The sequence below is a fragment of the Balaenoptera borealis genome, assembly GCF_965194805.1.
Source record: "Balaenoptera borealis genome assembly, chromosome: 13".
NCBI lineage: Eukaryota > Metazoa > Chordata > Mammalia > Artiodactyla > Balaenopteridae > Balaenoptera > Balaenoptera borealis.
The window spans coordinates 97,662,618-97,679,176 of NC_138870.1; the positions used below are offsets into that span (position 1 = coordinate 97,662,618).

Below are 16,559 nucleotides of genomic sequence, written 5' to 3' on the forward strand. Positions count from 1 at the left end.
TTATAAAAGCTTATTGGTTACCATTTGTTAATGCTGCATTAAGCGTATATTTTTCTTTTCCTATACAAATTGATCTGGCTTCTGGATCTGAGTACCAATTTATAAGAATTACAGAGGACAGAGCAACATGTTAAATACCAACATGGGGGTCTAATAAGAAAAATCCAGACTATAGGAAACCCTACAAGACAAATAGCCTGGTTTCTTCGACAAATAAGTTGCAAAGGAAAAACACATGAAAGCAAACAAACTAACAAAACCTTGTGTATTTATGAGACAACTGGAAATTTGAATACCCACTGGTTACTTGCTGGTATTGGAATTATTACTATTTTTAAGTGTCATAGTGGCACTGTGAATTTTTAAAGAGGTTTTTTTTTTATGTATTAGGGATGAATACTGATGTGTTTATCCATGAAATAGGTTTGGTTTGAAACTAATGCAGAGGCAGGGAGACAGATGTGGGTTGGATACAGATGAAACAGTGTTGGCCAGGAGTTAACAATTATTTAGGCTGATGATGAGCACGTGAAGGTTCATTACATTATTCCACCTACTTCTGCGCTTAAATTTTTCCATGATACATTTTTTTGAAATCTCCCCTAAGAATTCATAACCATGAACTGGCCCATGTGTGGATGTGGGATTTGAATTCATACTGTCTGTGTAGCATGAGAAACTCAGGCTAATTTACTTTAAATTGTTCTTGGGTTAGTAGTGCCTCCAGGAACCTGACAGAGCAACACAAATATTCTCAGGAGAAAAAAATATCCTACTTAGGACTCAAAGAAGTCCCACAAATAAAATTCCACAGAACAGGAGCCCATGATGAAAAATCACAAAGCACTTAGGAAACAAGCCGCAATGAGTGAGTCAGCAGAAATAAAATCATCTGATTTGAAAAGACTATATATTGTAATGATTGGAAACTGAACATAAAGTAAAAATATTTGATATCCTTAAAGCAATAAAAACAGAGATTAAAAGCATAACTAGGTAACTGAGACCATCCGAAATAACTAGGTTGAAAGTCCCATATGTTGTGGCCGGGTTTTTCAATTGCTGTGCGTCGTTGTAGAGCTATCTGACTAGCTGTTTTAAAAGATATTAATAACCAGATATATTTTAAAAAGAACCATTTCAGAACTGAAGAACACCATTATTGAATTTAGTAGTTAATCGACAAGTTAAATAGCAGATTAGACACATGAAGAGAGAACTAATGAACTAGAAGATAGAGCTAAAGAAATTGCCCACAGGAAACCCAGAGAGACAAAGAGAAAATATAAAAGAAAGATTAAGGTATGTGAAAGATAGAATGAGGTCTAACATAACATCTAATCAGAATTCTGGAAGGAGATAATAGAAAAATTGGGAGAGAGGGAGTATTTGAGGAGATAATGACTGAGATTTTCCAAAATTGATGAAAAACTTGAATCCTCTGAATTAGGAAGTTCAAGCAGGATAAAGAAAGAGAAATATCCCCTAAATACATTGGCAAATGTAAGATCTTAATAGTGGCCAGAGAGAGAAAGCAGACTGTTCTCAGACTACAGTTTGATAGCTGACTTCTCATTAGCTGGAGTGGAAGCCACGAGACAGAATGCTATTGTCCGAGTGCTGAGAGAAAAATAATTATCTTTCAAAAATGATGACAAAATCTTTATTTTGAAATAAAGACCATTTTATGATGAATGGAGGAAATAGAAGAGTGTTTTTGAGCTTTCAGTTGTAACACAGTAGTTAGAGCTTAAGCTCTGGAGTCAGCTTGAGTTCTACTGCCCTTGACTGTGTTATTTAAGCTCTCTGCTTCAGTTTCCTTCTCTATGAAATGGGATGACAGTAATACGTGGGGTGTTTTAAGTAAGCAAATGAGTTGTTAAATCTAAAGCGTTGTGACTGGCCCATAGTATGCATTCAATAAATGTTAGGGGTTGTATTACCATATTTTATTGAATTTAAGATGCCATCAATTATAAGACATGCCATTATTTTATGCTCCACTAAGAAAAAAGAATGCTGTCAATTAACTGTAAGATATAAGATGGCATTCATTGTAAAACCTGTCTGGATTTCAGAGATGTTAACATGTAAAGAAAAAAATACGCATCTCAGAATTGATGGACGGAATATAGCTTTCCACTTTCCACTCCCATGATAACTAGCTGGTTATTCCAAAATCATTTAATGAATAATTCATCTTTTCTTCACTGATTTGAAGAGTCCTTTTTATCATAATTTCCCTTATATGGTGCATTTCTTTTCTCCTTGATTGACTAGAGCTTCAACCATGGACTCAACAAGATTAGTATGTTGGATGAGGACTAGTGGGAAGGGAGATTGAATGTAAGCAATGTAGAGGTTTGTGATATCAGAAATGAATTATACTTGGGAGAGAGGTTTGGAGAAGAGTTCTTTTTGGATAGGTTGGGTTGGAGATTGGAGGGACATTGTGATAGAAATTCTTATCAGGTTCCCAAATTCTCTCCTCATCTTGGCCGATTCCTTCTTCGCTGCTTCTTTCCAAACCACTAATTCTCAAACTTACACCTACATCAGAATCATCTGGAGGGCTCCTTAACACAGATTGCCGGCCCTGCCCCCAGAGTTTCTGATTCAGTAGGTCTTAGTGAAGCCTGAGAATTTACATTTCTATCAATTTCCCAGGTGATGCTGATGCTGCTGGTCTGGGGACCACACTTGGAGAACCACTGCTCGAGACCAAGTCCTCTTCTTTTCCATCTAGATTATTCTGATGGCCTCTAGTTTGGGGTTCTTTTCCCAGTTTTCCTGTCCTTTAACAACTGACACAATTTAGGATTATTGTGGTGAGAGTAGAAGTGGAAAGAAAAGAATAAACCTGAATGACATTTCAGAAGAAAGATTAATGGCCTTTGGAGACTGTGTAGATGTGAGAGAGAAAGGAGCAGGAAGCAAAAGAGGCATTTTCTGAGCATTGCCACCAGATTTACTTTTTTCGAAAACACTTCTTTCATCTTGTTATTTCCCTGTTCAAGAATCTGCAGTGTGATACATCTAAAATGAGATTTATTTGAATAAAATACAATTGACAGTTGACACCCAACCAGTGTGGTTTCTCCTGTTGTGTCTAAGTCAGATCTCATTATGACAAATGATTTTGCAAGTAGAACTCTGCATTACCAAATACTTTCAGGCCCGTGCCAGTGACCTACTTTAAGCAATATCCAATTTGACAATTCCAGTTCAGCAAACTAATTTGGATAGCATTTTAGGACTTGTAGAATTCAATCTGAAATACATTTGTATAAAGACTGTTGATTTCTAAGGGTTAGTTTATACCCTATTTAGAAATCCTGTTTATTGTATGTATATCATTTTTTATCTCATTATACACTATACTTTCTTGTATTTACCTTTTTCTTATGCTTGCTGTTTGGCCATAAAAAGGGGAGGCATTGTGCCAAATATTTATATTTGCAATTATAAATGCAAATGAGGCAAGAGTGTATGTTTGTACAGGTGGGATGAAATGAACAAATGACAGTGAAAGCCTGTTTATCAAGATCATTATTTGTTGCTCTTGGATTGGAAAATAAGTATAGAGATGGCGCTTTGGCTTTTTAAGATATTTAGTATGTGACATATTTTTATTTTTTAATTTTTAAAAGCTGATTTTTCTTGTTAATTTTATGTTATTTGGTCCCGTGTGTGGATGAGATTTTATTTTAATTTTTTTTAATATTTATTTATTTATTATTTATTTATTTGGCTGCTCTGGGTCTTAGTTGTGGCACTTGGGATCTTCGTTGTCGCATGCGGGATTTTTAGTTGCGGCATGTGGGATCTTTCAGTTGCAGCATGCAGCATCTTTTCTTAGTTGCGGCATGAGGGATCTTTAGCTGTGGCATGTGAGATCTAGTTCCCTGACCAGGGATCGAACCTGGGCCCCCTGCATTGGGAGCACGGAGTCTTAACCACTGGACCACCAGAGAAGTCCCTGGGTGAGATTTTAAAGATGTGGGAAGTATAGCTAGCTGTAAAAGAATACCAAATATTTGTATTTTAAAAAACAACTTTATTGTGGCATAATTTACATACCATAAATTCACTCATTTTAGGTATGAAATTAAAACATTTTCAGTAAACTTACACAGTTGTGTAGTCATCATCACAACTCAATTTTAGAACATTTCCATCAGCGCAGAGACCCTTTATGCCCATTTGCTGTCAATCCTTGTTCCAACTCCCATCCCTAGGCAACCACTAATTTACTTTGTCTCTGTAGATTTGCCTTTTGTGAACATTTCATTTAAATGGAATCATAAAATATGTAGCCTTCATGGGCGGCTTCTTTTACCAAGCATGTTTTTGAGGTTCACCCATGTTGTATAGTATGTATCAGTAGTTTGTTCCTTTTTATTTTTTTATTTATTTTTTATTTTTTATTTTTTATTTTTTTTAATAAATATATTTTGGGTGAATTAATTTATCTTTCGATAAAGTGTTGCACTTTATTTTTTTTTTAATTTTTACACTTTATTTATTTATTTATTTTTGGCTGTGTTGGGTCTTCGTTTCTGTGTGAGGGCTTTCTCTAGTTGCGGCAAGTGGGGGGCCACTCTTCATCGTGGTGTGCGGGCCTCTCACTGTCTCGGTCTCTCTTGTTGCGGAGCACAGGCTCCAGACGCGCAGGCTCAGTACTTGTGGCTCACAGGCCTAGTTGCTCCGCGGCATGTGGGATCTTCCCAGACCAGGGCTCGAACCCGTGTTCTCTGCATTGGCAGGCAGATTTTCAACCACTGCGCCACCAGGGAAGCCCTGTTCCTTTTTATTGCTGAGTAGTTTTCCACTGGGTGGATGTTCCACAGTTTGTTTATTCATTCACCAGTTGGTGGACATTTGGGTGATTTCCACTTTTTGGCCTATTATGAATAATGCTGCTGTGAACATTCATATATACACAAATGTTTGTTTTGACAGTACATAAACCATTAATAACCAAATGAGAAAATCAGAAAATTTCATTGCAAAATATTTTAACCTGAAAATAAAAAATCTTCTCTAAGACCATGTCAGATTACATTTTTACATTATATTAATTCCTTATTATCCCTTAAATCCCTTTCCACACTTGCAATTCAACAATAATCCTGTTGTTTTATTAAGGTGATAAAACTATATTGTAGAGCTTCACACTTAAAAAAAATATTTTCCTAGTCATTATCATTTGAACCTCACAATAGCCTCACAACAGGTGCATAGGACGAGTATTATTACTTGTCTCTCATTTGTTGCTGCCAGAAGGAGTCTCCATCGATAGTCTGAGGTAATTGCTGTAGAAATCTCATCAAGATGATGCTTCCAGTTTGTAGTGTACACACACAATAGGGCAGCACCAAAGGGCTACTCTTTTTTTTTGGCCACATGGCATGTAGGATCTTAGTTCCCCAACCAGGGATCAAACCCGTGCCCCCTGCATTGGAAGCGTGGAGTCTTAACCACTGGACCGCCAGGGAAGTCCCCAGGAAAGGACTACTCTTATATGTGATTTAGATACATGTTTGCAGTCTTTGTAGCTTATTCATTCCGTAGATATTCATTGAGCATCTGCTACATATCAGGCACTGTGCTAGATGTTGGGGATTGAGATGTGAAAGATTTAGTTCCTGCTCTCAAGGAAGTAACTATCCATAAGAGCTGTGTAAAGGAAAATAAGCTATAATACTGAGCCATGGGAACCCAGCGGAAGAGTATCTAATCTGGAGGGGCTTTGGGGGATAGGGAGGAGGTTATCAGAGTGTATTGATGATAATAATAGCTAATACCTAGTTAATAATAATACTTGATAATAATAGTAATAGTAGCTAGATAATAATAATAGCTAATACCTAACATTTACTCTCTCCCAGGCATGTTCCAAACACTTTGCATATATTTACTCATTTAATCATTACAAGAACCTGGTGAGGCAGGTAGTATTTTTACCCCTTTTTACAGATGAGGAAGCTACAAAACTAAGGTTGGTAACTTGACCAAGGTCACATGCCCAGTAAATGGCAAATCTGGAATTTGAACCAGGCAGTGTGGCTCTAGAATCTGTGTCTCCTGAGAAGGTGTCTCACTGGAGATGACACCCAGGCTGTGTCTTGAATGACAGTTTGTACTTAGCCTTGCAGAATGATGATTGGATTTTGTCTACATGGTTTTCTAGACAAAGAAATATCACGAGTAAAGGTAAAGAAAGCACAGGGTTGAGAACAAGTGTGGCAGACTCCTTGTACTACTTGTGAAGAAAGGTGGGTGGCAAGAGATGAGACTAGAAAGACAGGGCTGGATAATGAAAGGCCAGGATGCCAGCTAAGGAATTGGGGTTCTGTCATCTAAAAGTTATACCAAAGATACCACTTTTTCCTTTGTATTAATTTTATTTTTGTTTTGCTTTCATTCTTTTTTATTGTGAAGTATATCACACAACCAGAAAAGTGCATAAAATACAAATGTAAAACTTAGTTATTTTAAAATAACCACCTCTGAGGTCAAAGAATAGGACATTACAGGGAGGGACCCAGCAGCTCTTTTTAGTGACTTTTCTAGTGACCCCCCCCCCCCACTCCCACCTACAGGTAACCACTCTTCTGATTTCTTTCTTTCCTTCCTATGTACCTCTAAACATTATAGTTTCGGCTGATTTTGAACAGTCACGTGCTATATATTCTTTTGTTTGTGGTCATTATGTTTGTGAGATCCATCCATGTTGCTGTGTATGGCTTTTGTTTCTTGATTTTCATTTCTGTATGGTATTCCATTTTATGAATACTCCAGAATATATTTATCCATTCTACTATTGAGAATATTTGGGTTGTTCCCATTTGGGGGCTATTATAATAGTGCTGCTCTGAATATTTCTGTATATCTTTTGGTGCCCATGTGCATGAATTCTTTGGGGTATATACCTGGGAGTGCAGTTGCTGGATCATGGAGTATGTCTGTCTTTAACTTTAGAAGAATAATGCCAAACTGTATTCCAAAGTGGATATAACAGTTTACATTCACACAAGTAGTACATGATTTTTCAGGTTGTTCCATATCCTTGGCCACACTTGTTATTATCAGACTTTAAATTTTTTAGCTATTCTGGTATATAATGTTATATCATTATGATTTTCTTTTGTATTTTCCATTATGATTTTCTTTTGTATCTTTCTTACTATTGAGGCTAGACACCTTTTCATATGTTTATTGGCCATTTAGATAATGTAGTTTATTTGGTGATGTGCCTCATCTTGCCTCTTGCCCATTTTCCTATTGTTATCTGTCTTATATTTCATTTTAGAACTCTTTATTATTTTGAATATGAGCCCTTTATTGGTTTTTTTTTAAATTTTTATTTATTTATTTATTTATTTATGGCTGTGGTGGGTCTTCGTTTCTGTGCGAGGGCTTTCTCTAGTTGCGGCAAGTGGGGGCCACTCTTCATCGCGGTGCGCGGGCCTCTCATTATCGCGGCCTCTCTTGTTGCGGAGCACAGGCTCCAGACGCGCAGGCTCAGTATTTGTGGCGCACGGGCCTAGTTGCTCCGCGGCATGTGGGATCTTCCCAGACCAGGGCTCGAACCCATGTCCCCTGCATTGGCAGGCAGATTCTCAACCACTGCGCCACCAGGGAAGCCCCCCTTTATTGGTTTTATATGACCTGCTTTTTTGTTTTCCTGAGGATGTCTTTTGGTGAACAAAAGCTGAATTTTGGTATCATTATATTTGTCTGTTTTTTGATAATAGATGCTTTTTGTTTCCTGTTTAAGAGATCCTTCCCTATGCCTAGGTAATGGAAACATTATCCTACATTGTTTTCCAAAAGCTTTATCTTTCACTTCGGGGCAGATAGTTCACCTGGAATTGATTTTTGTGTATGGTAATTCTTAATTAACTTATTAGTGCTTCTCTGCCTTTAAGATATTTTTTTATATTTTGTCCCGATTTTCTGGGCTGTTTTTAGCAAGATAGGATGGTTGGTCTGAATTACCTAGTTTACCATTCCCAGAACCAGAAATCTCTTTTAAAGTTTTAGTTTCACTTTGACTTCAAAATGATCCATTCTCTTCTGTAAAGAGGCCTTAATAAATATGTTTACTAAAAAAGTAAAATAAAAAAGACTGAAAACTATATAGATTCATGATTGCTTTTATTTTTTATATTTTTTATTTAAAAGACCAAAAAAGAAGCTTCTGTTTTCATCTGTGCTTTCTCTCAGCTATAAAATAACTGTTAGACAACTTAAAGCTTGCTACATAAAATGAACAACTGTACTTATTGCAAGATAATTTTAGAATGTTATTTTTTAATTTAGAATTTTACCATAGTTATACACTATCGAACACTGATGATAAAACAGTTTAACGAGGGTAATGGCCACCCCCCTTTCTCCGTCTATCCATATATTTAAACCTCTTTTTTTGGCCAGAGATGGACTGTATGCAAATTACATCCAGAATGCTTTTAGTTTGTGCCACAAAATATGAAGAAAATGTTTTCAGTTTATGGCAACTAGATCCATGACATATGATGCTCCGGGAACTGTTTTTACAGTCGCAAGATGCACAGGAACCGAATAGCAAACTCCCATGATTATTGGCAAGGAAAAACTGGCTACGTGGCTGATGTTAAATGTGCTTTTTAAGACAGCCAGATCAAGAAATGTCTGAAGAATTTGAGACTGTAGCAGGGAGATGATTTAGTAGTTAGTAAACACAGCCTCGGGAAGGCCCGGCAAGGCAGTTTCTTGTGAGCCATTTACAGCTTCTAGGAGGAGAGCACAGTGTAGGCGCCAGAGAGGAAAGCCTGACGTGGCCTCCAGGGAATGTTGCTGGGGGCAGCAGAGCCTCTTCCACAGGCACAGACGCACCATGGGGTGAGGTGGAGGCTTCTTGTCCCCACCTTGCCCTGCCATTTCTGTCTCTGAGGCTCACGATGGAGGTGAGCCTGGTTGTAGCCAAGATTTTAGGGATAAGCATTGCGTACTTGGAAGTTATGGCTCTCGAGCCACACATTTCCTTCCTGCCCAGCCCTTGCTTATACCATTTTCTTTCTCTTTTAAAATTAATGATTCCCCAAAGTGTGGTCCATGGATCCCTCCTCACCCCCCATCTAGACCCTTTCAGGGGGTCCATGAAATCACAACTATTTAATGACATTAAGATGATATATGCCTTTTAAACTCATTCCTGAAATGTAAGTGGAGTTTTCCAGAGGCTGCATGGCATACGGTACTGCAAAAGGTTGAATGCAAAAGCAGATGTTAGGATACAACTGTTGTCTGATATTTGCAAAATATTAAAGTCACTTGCAAAAATGTTAAAAAATGGCACTCTTCTCAAATTTTTTATCCTTTAAAATATGGTTTTTAATTTAAAAATGTTAACACATAATCATTTATTTGTATGTTTAAATATTTATGAATAAATATTTTAAATTTTTCATAGTTTTAATTTTTAATGTGGTAAATATTGATAATTACAACCCACCTAAACAAAAGCTTTTGGGAGTCCTTAATAATTTTTAAGAAAGTAAAGAGACCCTGAGCCGAAAAAGTTTGAGAATCACTGCTTTAGATCCCGTCAATTCCAGCACGAATCTTAGTTTCTCTCTGAAGGCTGCACAGATTGTCTAGCCCACCGTTTTCTCTGCATCCTCAAAACTTCTGTGCCACACAGCTTAGTGCTTAGTTTTTGTGGAATTGCTTGGAGTGCTAGTTTTCTTATCAACACTTATCAGCCTCTGAGGACAGGGAGCATATCTTAAATGAGAGTTTTTTGAGCTGTCCACGATGTATATTGCTGAGCACAGCATAAATAGTTAACGGTTATTCATATTATTATTATCTTCAATATCAATATTAAAATTTCCCTTACTTACTGGTTTAACGGAAAACCAATATGCATTTGAAATTTTGTGAAGAGCCTTCATAGAAATAGCTATTTGATTCTTTAAAAACCTACATAAAATACACAATATGGAAAAAGAATAAAGGCTTTTTGATCCTAGATCGTCAGTGAACTGGGTACAAAAGCTGAGCACGTTAATCTGTTTGACTCTTATGTGGCCAATGATTGCAGTAAAACCTGGCCAGAGGCCCTTGCTCCGAAGACGCTGAGCAGAGTGCTGGGCATCTCGTAAGCATCAGGAAAGCTGGTTGAGTTGAATCTGCTGTTCCAATAGCTGCCTTTGCTGTTCTTGTAGCTGGCAGTCATTATTCCCTACCATCCCGCCCCCATCTCCAAGTGACTTGCAGTGTGTGTAGGTCTTCAGAGGGTAGTTTTACTTTCTGTTAAAGAATTGACAAGTTGTCCTGGACTAAGTGAGAGGGCGTTAGTTCCATTTGACCAAACTGGATTAGTGGTTGAAGGTGAAGCACGTGCCTTTTTCATCATCCCTGCTTCAGACTGAGTTTGTTTTTTATTAGGCAACCCTCCCTGACTTACAAGATACAATAAATTTAACATCTTTGTGCCAGGGTCCTGCTCTCAGTCCCAGAGTTTCTTCACAGCTTCTCCCTGGAAGTCTGTGGGTCCATGCAAGTAGCACACTGCCCCGAGAGCCTAGCATTACTTCACCATGGTGTTTCTAGAACAGAGCATGATAACTGGCAGGTGGCTCATTCACTGAACGAATGAATGAATGAATGGAATCTGTAATGTGGCCTTGGATGTACTGTTTTTTTGTTGTTGTTTGTTTGCTTTTAAATATTTATTTATTTGGTTGCGTGAGGTCTTAGTTGCGGCAGGTGGACTCCTTAGTTGCGGCTCGCCAGCTCCTTAGTTGCAGCATGCATTTGGGACCTAGTTCCCTGACCAGGGATCAAACCCGCCCCCCCCTGCACTGGGAGCACGGACTCTTATCCACTGTGCCACCAGGGAAGTCCCCCTGGATATATTGTTATAAGTGATAAGCAGCGTCCTTATTTGAGTAAACCAAGAATATTGTATTGAGTTGATTTTCTTTTTCCCCAAAAATGTGTGTTTTTATTTCATAAGAGCTTATTGGAATATCCTTTGGACTAGCACTGTTTTAAATGATGGTGATACTGTGATAAAAAGACTTAGCCGTTTCTGCCTTCAGGAAGCTTATGACTTTGTAGTATACACGACATAAACAAGCCTAGTGGAAAAATATACAAGTACGGTTGCTAACCCAGAGGAAGGACCCATCCAGAGCGCCTGTAGCGAAAGAGAGGAATCAAGACAAACTTCATAGGAAAGGTTTCCCTTTTCTTGCATCTTGAAAATTGAGAAGAAATTTGCCCTGTGAGTGGGAAGGAGTCCAAGGGGAAACAGCATGTACAGAGTCACAGGCACATGAAACCATGTGGTGCTTAAGGGAAATTGAAAGCAGTGTGGTTTTGTGAAATGAAGCTGAGAGGTGAATGGATCCTGGGCCTTGTATACCACGCAGTGGGAATTAGATTTCATCTTGAAGGTGGATGAGAGACATTGCAAAGGCACTGTGGTTTTGCACTTTACAACAGTAATTCTAATGGCAGTGGGGGTGGGGTGGGTCTTGAGGGTAAAAAAATCAATTAAAAAACAAATGGAATAAATCTGGTGAGAAACTATGCTGGAACTAAGGCAGTGACAGTAGGAATAGGGAAGCAAGTACCTGTTGAAATATTTGGGGATTAGAATTGACAGAGTTTGGTGAGAGCAAGATGCTGATGATGGTCCCAGATTTTTATTTGAGTGGGACGCTAGTGTTCTCTAGAGAGGCGGATTATTTTGTGTCATTATGTTGCGTTTTTATTTGAGTGGGACGCTAGTGTTCTCTAGAGAGGCAGATTATTTTGTGTCATTACATTGCGTTTTAGGGACCTGTGGAACATGGGGTAGAGAAGTCCACTGACATTAGGAAGCTATATAGATGGCTTTGAAGATTGTAAGAAAGGAGAGCCCTAGAGAGAGATTTGGGAGTCATTAAGGTATAGCTAGTAGTTAAATCTGTGGGAGAGAATAAGGACATGAGTTTATAACAGCGGTCCCCAGCCTTTTTGGCACCAGGGACCGGTTTCGTGCAAGACAGTTTTTCCACGGACTGGTGTAGGGGGCTGGCTCAGGTGGTGATGCGAGCGACGGGGAGCGGCAGGTGCAGCTTCGCTCGCTCGGCCGCCGCTCACCTCCTGCTGTGCGGCCTGGTTCCTAACAGGCCAAGGACCGGTACCAGTCCTCAGCCTGGGGGTTGGGGACCCCTGGTTTATAATAAAAAGAGAAAGGGAGGATGAATTCCCGAGGAACGTACCAATAATGAAAGGACAAGTAGAGAAAGACTGTCCAGCAAAAGAGACTGTGGAAGAGGAAGTGGTCTAAGTCAAGAGAGCAAAACTGATGCATTTGGCCCCTTCTGTGAGATAAAGGGACTAAGTATGTTCCATATCAGTTTGAGCATCAGAACTAGGCTCAATCCTTGAAGACAGGAATTGAGTTGGATTCCTTTACCACAGCCCCTGTCCTCCAACCCTCCATGTACAGAGGCAGCAGCTCCTCACCCAGCAGCACTCTGCCCATGGTGAGAACCTGAAAATCAACAGTGTTGACAGGGACCTTGGGCTGGCTGCAAACCTAGGGAGACAGGGACCCAGACACAGCCAAGGGACCAGGAACTAAAGCAAGGTGCCCCTGGCCTAGCGACGGGATCTGCAGTATCCTTAACATCAAGATAGGAAAGGAGCTCCCAAATGACAAGGGTTTCAGGTCATTCCAATTTGTAAATGCCAAAGAGAGGTTAAAGCAAAAAATTCAATGATATCCACTGTATTTGACAACAGAGAGTGACAGGGAAAGAAACCAAATTTTGATGCTTAGCAAGTGCATGAGAGATAAGGACACTGACACCACAAGTAAAAACTTCTTCTTTTTTTAAAAATTAATTTATTATTTAATTATTTATTTTTGGCTGTGTTGGGTTTTTGTTGCTGCGCAGGCTTTCTCTAGTTGCGGCGAGTGGGGCCTACTCTTCGTTGCGGTGCACGGGCTTCTCATTGCAGTGGCTTCTCTTGTTGCAGAGCATGGGCTCTAGGCGCGCGGGCTTCAGTAGTTGTGGCACGCGGGCTCAGTAGTTGTGGCTTGCGGGCTCTAGAGCACAGGCTCAGTAGGTGTGGCGCACAGGCTTAGTTGCTCCGCGGCATGTGGGATCTTCCCGGACCAGGGCTCGAACCCATGTCCCCTACATTGGCAGGCGGATTCTCAACCACTGAGCCACCAAGGAAGTCCCAAAAACTTCTTTTTTAAGAGCTTGACTAGGAGAGGAAAGAGGGGATGGAGGACGCAAAAGCTGGAGGAAATTTTAGGATTAAAGGGGATGTTTTTAGGAGTGGGCAGACTTGAACATTTTTACAGAAATTCCAAAGCGTTGAACTGAAGTAGTAGTGATTGGAAACTGCAAAGGTAGCATTTCCAGATCTTGGAACAATAACAACCCTCGGGTTTTGGTGGCTAAATAAACCCATCGACCTGTAGCAGAACAGCCTCCACCTGTGCTCCTTAGACTTTTGAGTTTATCATTGATGTTAATTAAATAGGTTCCTTTTTGCCCACTTGGGCTGGGTGCCCCGCTTATAGAGCTGGACGTGTGGTACCCTCCCATCTGCCCTGAATCTCCTGGTCTACGCTTGCCTCCTGGGAAGACCTTCCTGGGCTTCTTTGCTGGTGTTTTGCTCCACCCTCACATCTGCTGCCTCACTTAAGGCATCTCTTCCGGACATCTTGCTTGAAGTTAGGCCAGTCCCCAGCAAGGTAGACAGTCAGGGTTTTCAGTGTTATTTGTGATTCAATTAAAAGTTTACAGGTATATTCTTAATAATCTGCATCTCAAGAATCATGTTGGTTGTCAAACAGATAACAGTGGTGAGTCCTGGGAAGACCAGGGCAGGGAGAGAGAGGACCATGGTCAAGGGCTTTATCCATATTGCTTGAATTTTTTTGAAATGAGAATTGAAATTAAATTTAAAAGAATCATGCTAAACAACCAAGTTTGAAAATTAAAACTTTATCATATCAGAGGTGTTATTAGTAAATATAGTTTATTGACTTTGTATTTCTTTCAACCTGCCATATTCCCTATGAAAGATTTCAGTTCTAATTACATCTATGAGTTTAGTTCCATACTTAACTGTGGAGGAGCTCTTGAAGCCTACTTGAAGTTTTGCAGGGCCTGGGAATTGATTTAGTACAAGACCCACTGAACCTTCCCACCCCCCAGTGTGAATTTCAAGACCAATCTGGTTATTCTGCAAGAGAATAGAGAAAACTGGAGCAGTTCAAATAGTTTACTGCCGTGGCTACACATCGTCAGATGGAAGGATTGCAGTGTAGTTCTGAACATTTCAAAATGATGTTTGGAAGGAATTTGCCATTACTCATACCTTAGAAGGAAAATAGTGCTGTAGATAACTTCAACTAGATAATTTTAAATGTTGATTTTAGAATTAAATTTTGTTTATTTTGAATATGAGTGCATCTGATACAGAGGTTTACAGCCCTGCAGAGAACGTAATGAAGCTGTTCTGTAAAAACTGGTTTCCAGAGTACTTGGAAAACTGCCCAGTTTCCCCCGCCCACCTCTCCTCTGTTTTAACTCCTTTTCCGTCACTGACCACCGGCAAGCGTCCGGGACCAACTGCCAAGCAGGCAAAGGACAGAGCTGGCCAGTGTCCTAAGCTTGTCTGTTAGCAAGATATGTAATAATGGGCTACTTTATGAAGTTGGTATAGAATTTAGACTACTGATAAGCCTGGAGAAGAATGTTTAGCTGGGGCAGGTACTAACCACAATAGAGAACTGAAAATTAGTCGGTCTTATCTTGATAGTCTGCAGTTGAGAAAAAATTTAAGAATCCTATCTTTCTCTGAGGTGCTGAGTTTCACACGTAACCACAAGGTTTACATCCTCTGTGAGGGCCAGGCCCATCTTGGAAGTTGCAACTAGCTTCTTCAGCTTTCCCCAGTGCAGTGTGGAAGCGTCCACACTGTAGTACTGAGTTATTGGGATCACGTCAGGATTCAGTTCAGCTTATGTTTATTGAACTCCTACCCGATACCAAATTCAAAGTTAATGTAAGACATAGGTAGTCCTTGTTGTCAAGGAGTTCTGTTGTGTGAAGAAAACAGACCCATGGATATTACCAGTATTATATGGTATTTGGAGGGACACTTAGTGCAACCAAGAAGGGTACAGGAAACTGTCAGGAGCTAACAGCTGAGGCAGATCTTAAAAGAGGAGTAGAAGGGGGACTTCCCTGGTGGTCCAGTGGTAAAGAATTCACCTTCCAATGCAGGGGACGTGGGTTGGATCCCTTTTCGGGGAACTAAGATCCCACGTGCCACAGGACAACTAAGCCCGCATGCCGCAACTACGGAGCTCACGTGCCTCAACTAGAGAGCCCGTGCGCCACAACTAGAGAGAAGCCCTCGCGCCTCAACAAAGATCCCACATGCTGCAACTAAGACCCGATGCGGCCAAAAATAAATAAATAAGTAGCACCCCTTATTTAAAAAAAAACAGAGGAGTAGAAGGGAATTAGGCACAGGGCCCTCAGAGACGTTAGTGAGCAAGGAAACCCTGTGCAGTCTATGTGACTAGAATGTGAAGTGACGATGGGGCTAGAGAGATCTTGAATTTAACCCTGAGGGTAGTGGGTAGGTATTGACTGAATTTTGGCAGTGGTATGCTCAAAGGTGAAATTGGCTTTTTAGAAAGGAAGGTTGCTGGGATAACAGTGTGTATAATAGAAGGGTAAAGATAATAATTAAAATGTCACTAATATCACAGCACCATTCCGTCTGAGATTTATTTATTCAAACACTTAAAAAAATAAGCTAAGGTAGAGATGATGATAGATAAGAGAGCAGCAAGATGCTTTCGAGAGTCAGTAAAACACTACCTCAAATGTAGGACTAAAGCTATAATTTATAATCTGTAGCCATGGGAAGCGGAATGTGCTTTCTTGGACAGAAACATTAAGTTGATTGTGAAATCACCTAGGGGGCCAGTTGAAATCAACTAGGGGGCCCGCTTCCAAATAGTGACCTCTTTCTGACAACAGTGTAGCATGTTGAACAGAATATCCTTCTAGCATTTGTTCCTGCCATTATAAAATGAAGGGACTGGCCTGGGATCTCTAAATGTCTAATAAATGGCTGTCATTTCATATATATTTGTATATATATGAGTATATATTTCACATATATGTAAAGAGAGAAACATTCCATCATGAAATAACATTTTCACTGCACTTATTAGCAACTTGCTATCATCTGATTTGATTTTGAAGAGGCCATTCCAGCAATTAATTAGAAACGGATTGGGGAGGCGCAGGAGTAGGCCCAGGAACACCAGCTAAGAGGCCTCCACAAGTAAGGAATGATGATAATGAAAATGAAGAGTTATGGGTGGATCTGAGATCCATACTGTGAAAGCAGGAATGACAGGACTTGCTGAAGGACTGTGAGAGGACTGGGGTGGGGTGAGAAACCCAGGGTGACTCTGAGGCTCTGACCCAAGCACCTGGGCGGAGGACGATACCCTCTCCTTATTT

At 39.9% G+C, this 16,559-nt stretch overlaps 1 protein-coding gene across 12 annotated transcripts in view; it reads left to right on the forward strand.

Moving 5' to 3' along the window:
- Window positions 1-16,559, forward strand: part of TNRC6B (trinucleotide repeat containing adaptor 6B) — a 258,554-nt gene that overhangs the window by 45,187 nt on the left and 196,808 nt on the right. The window lies entirely within an intron of this gene.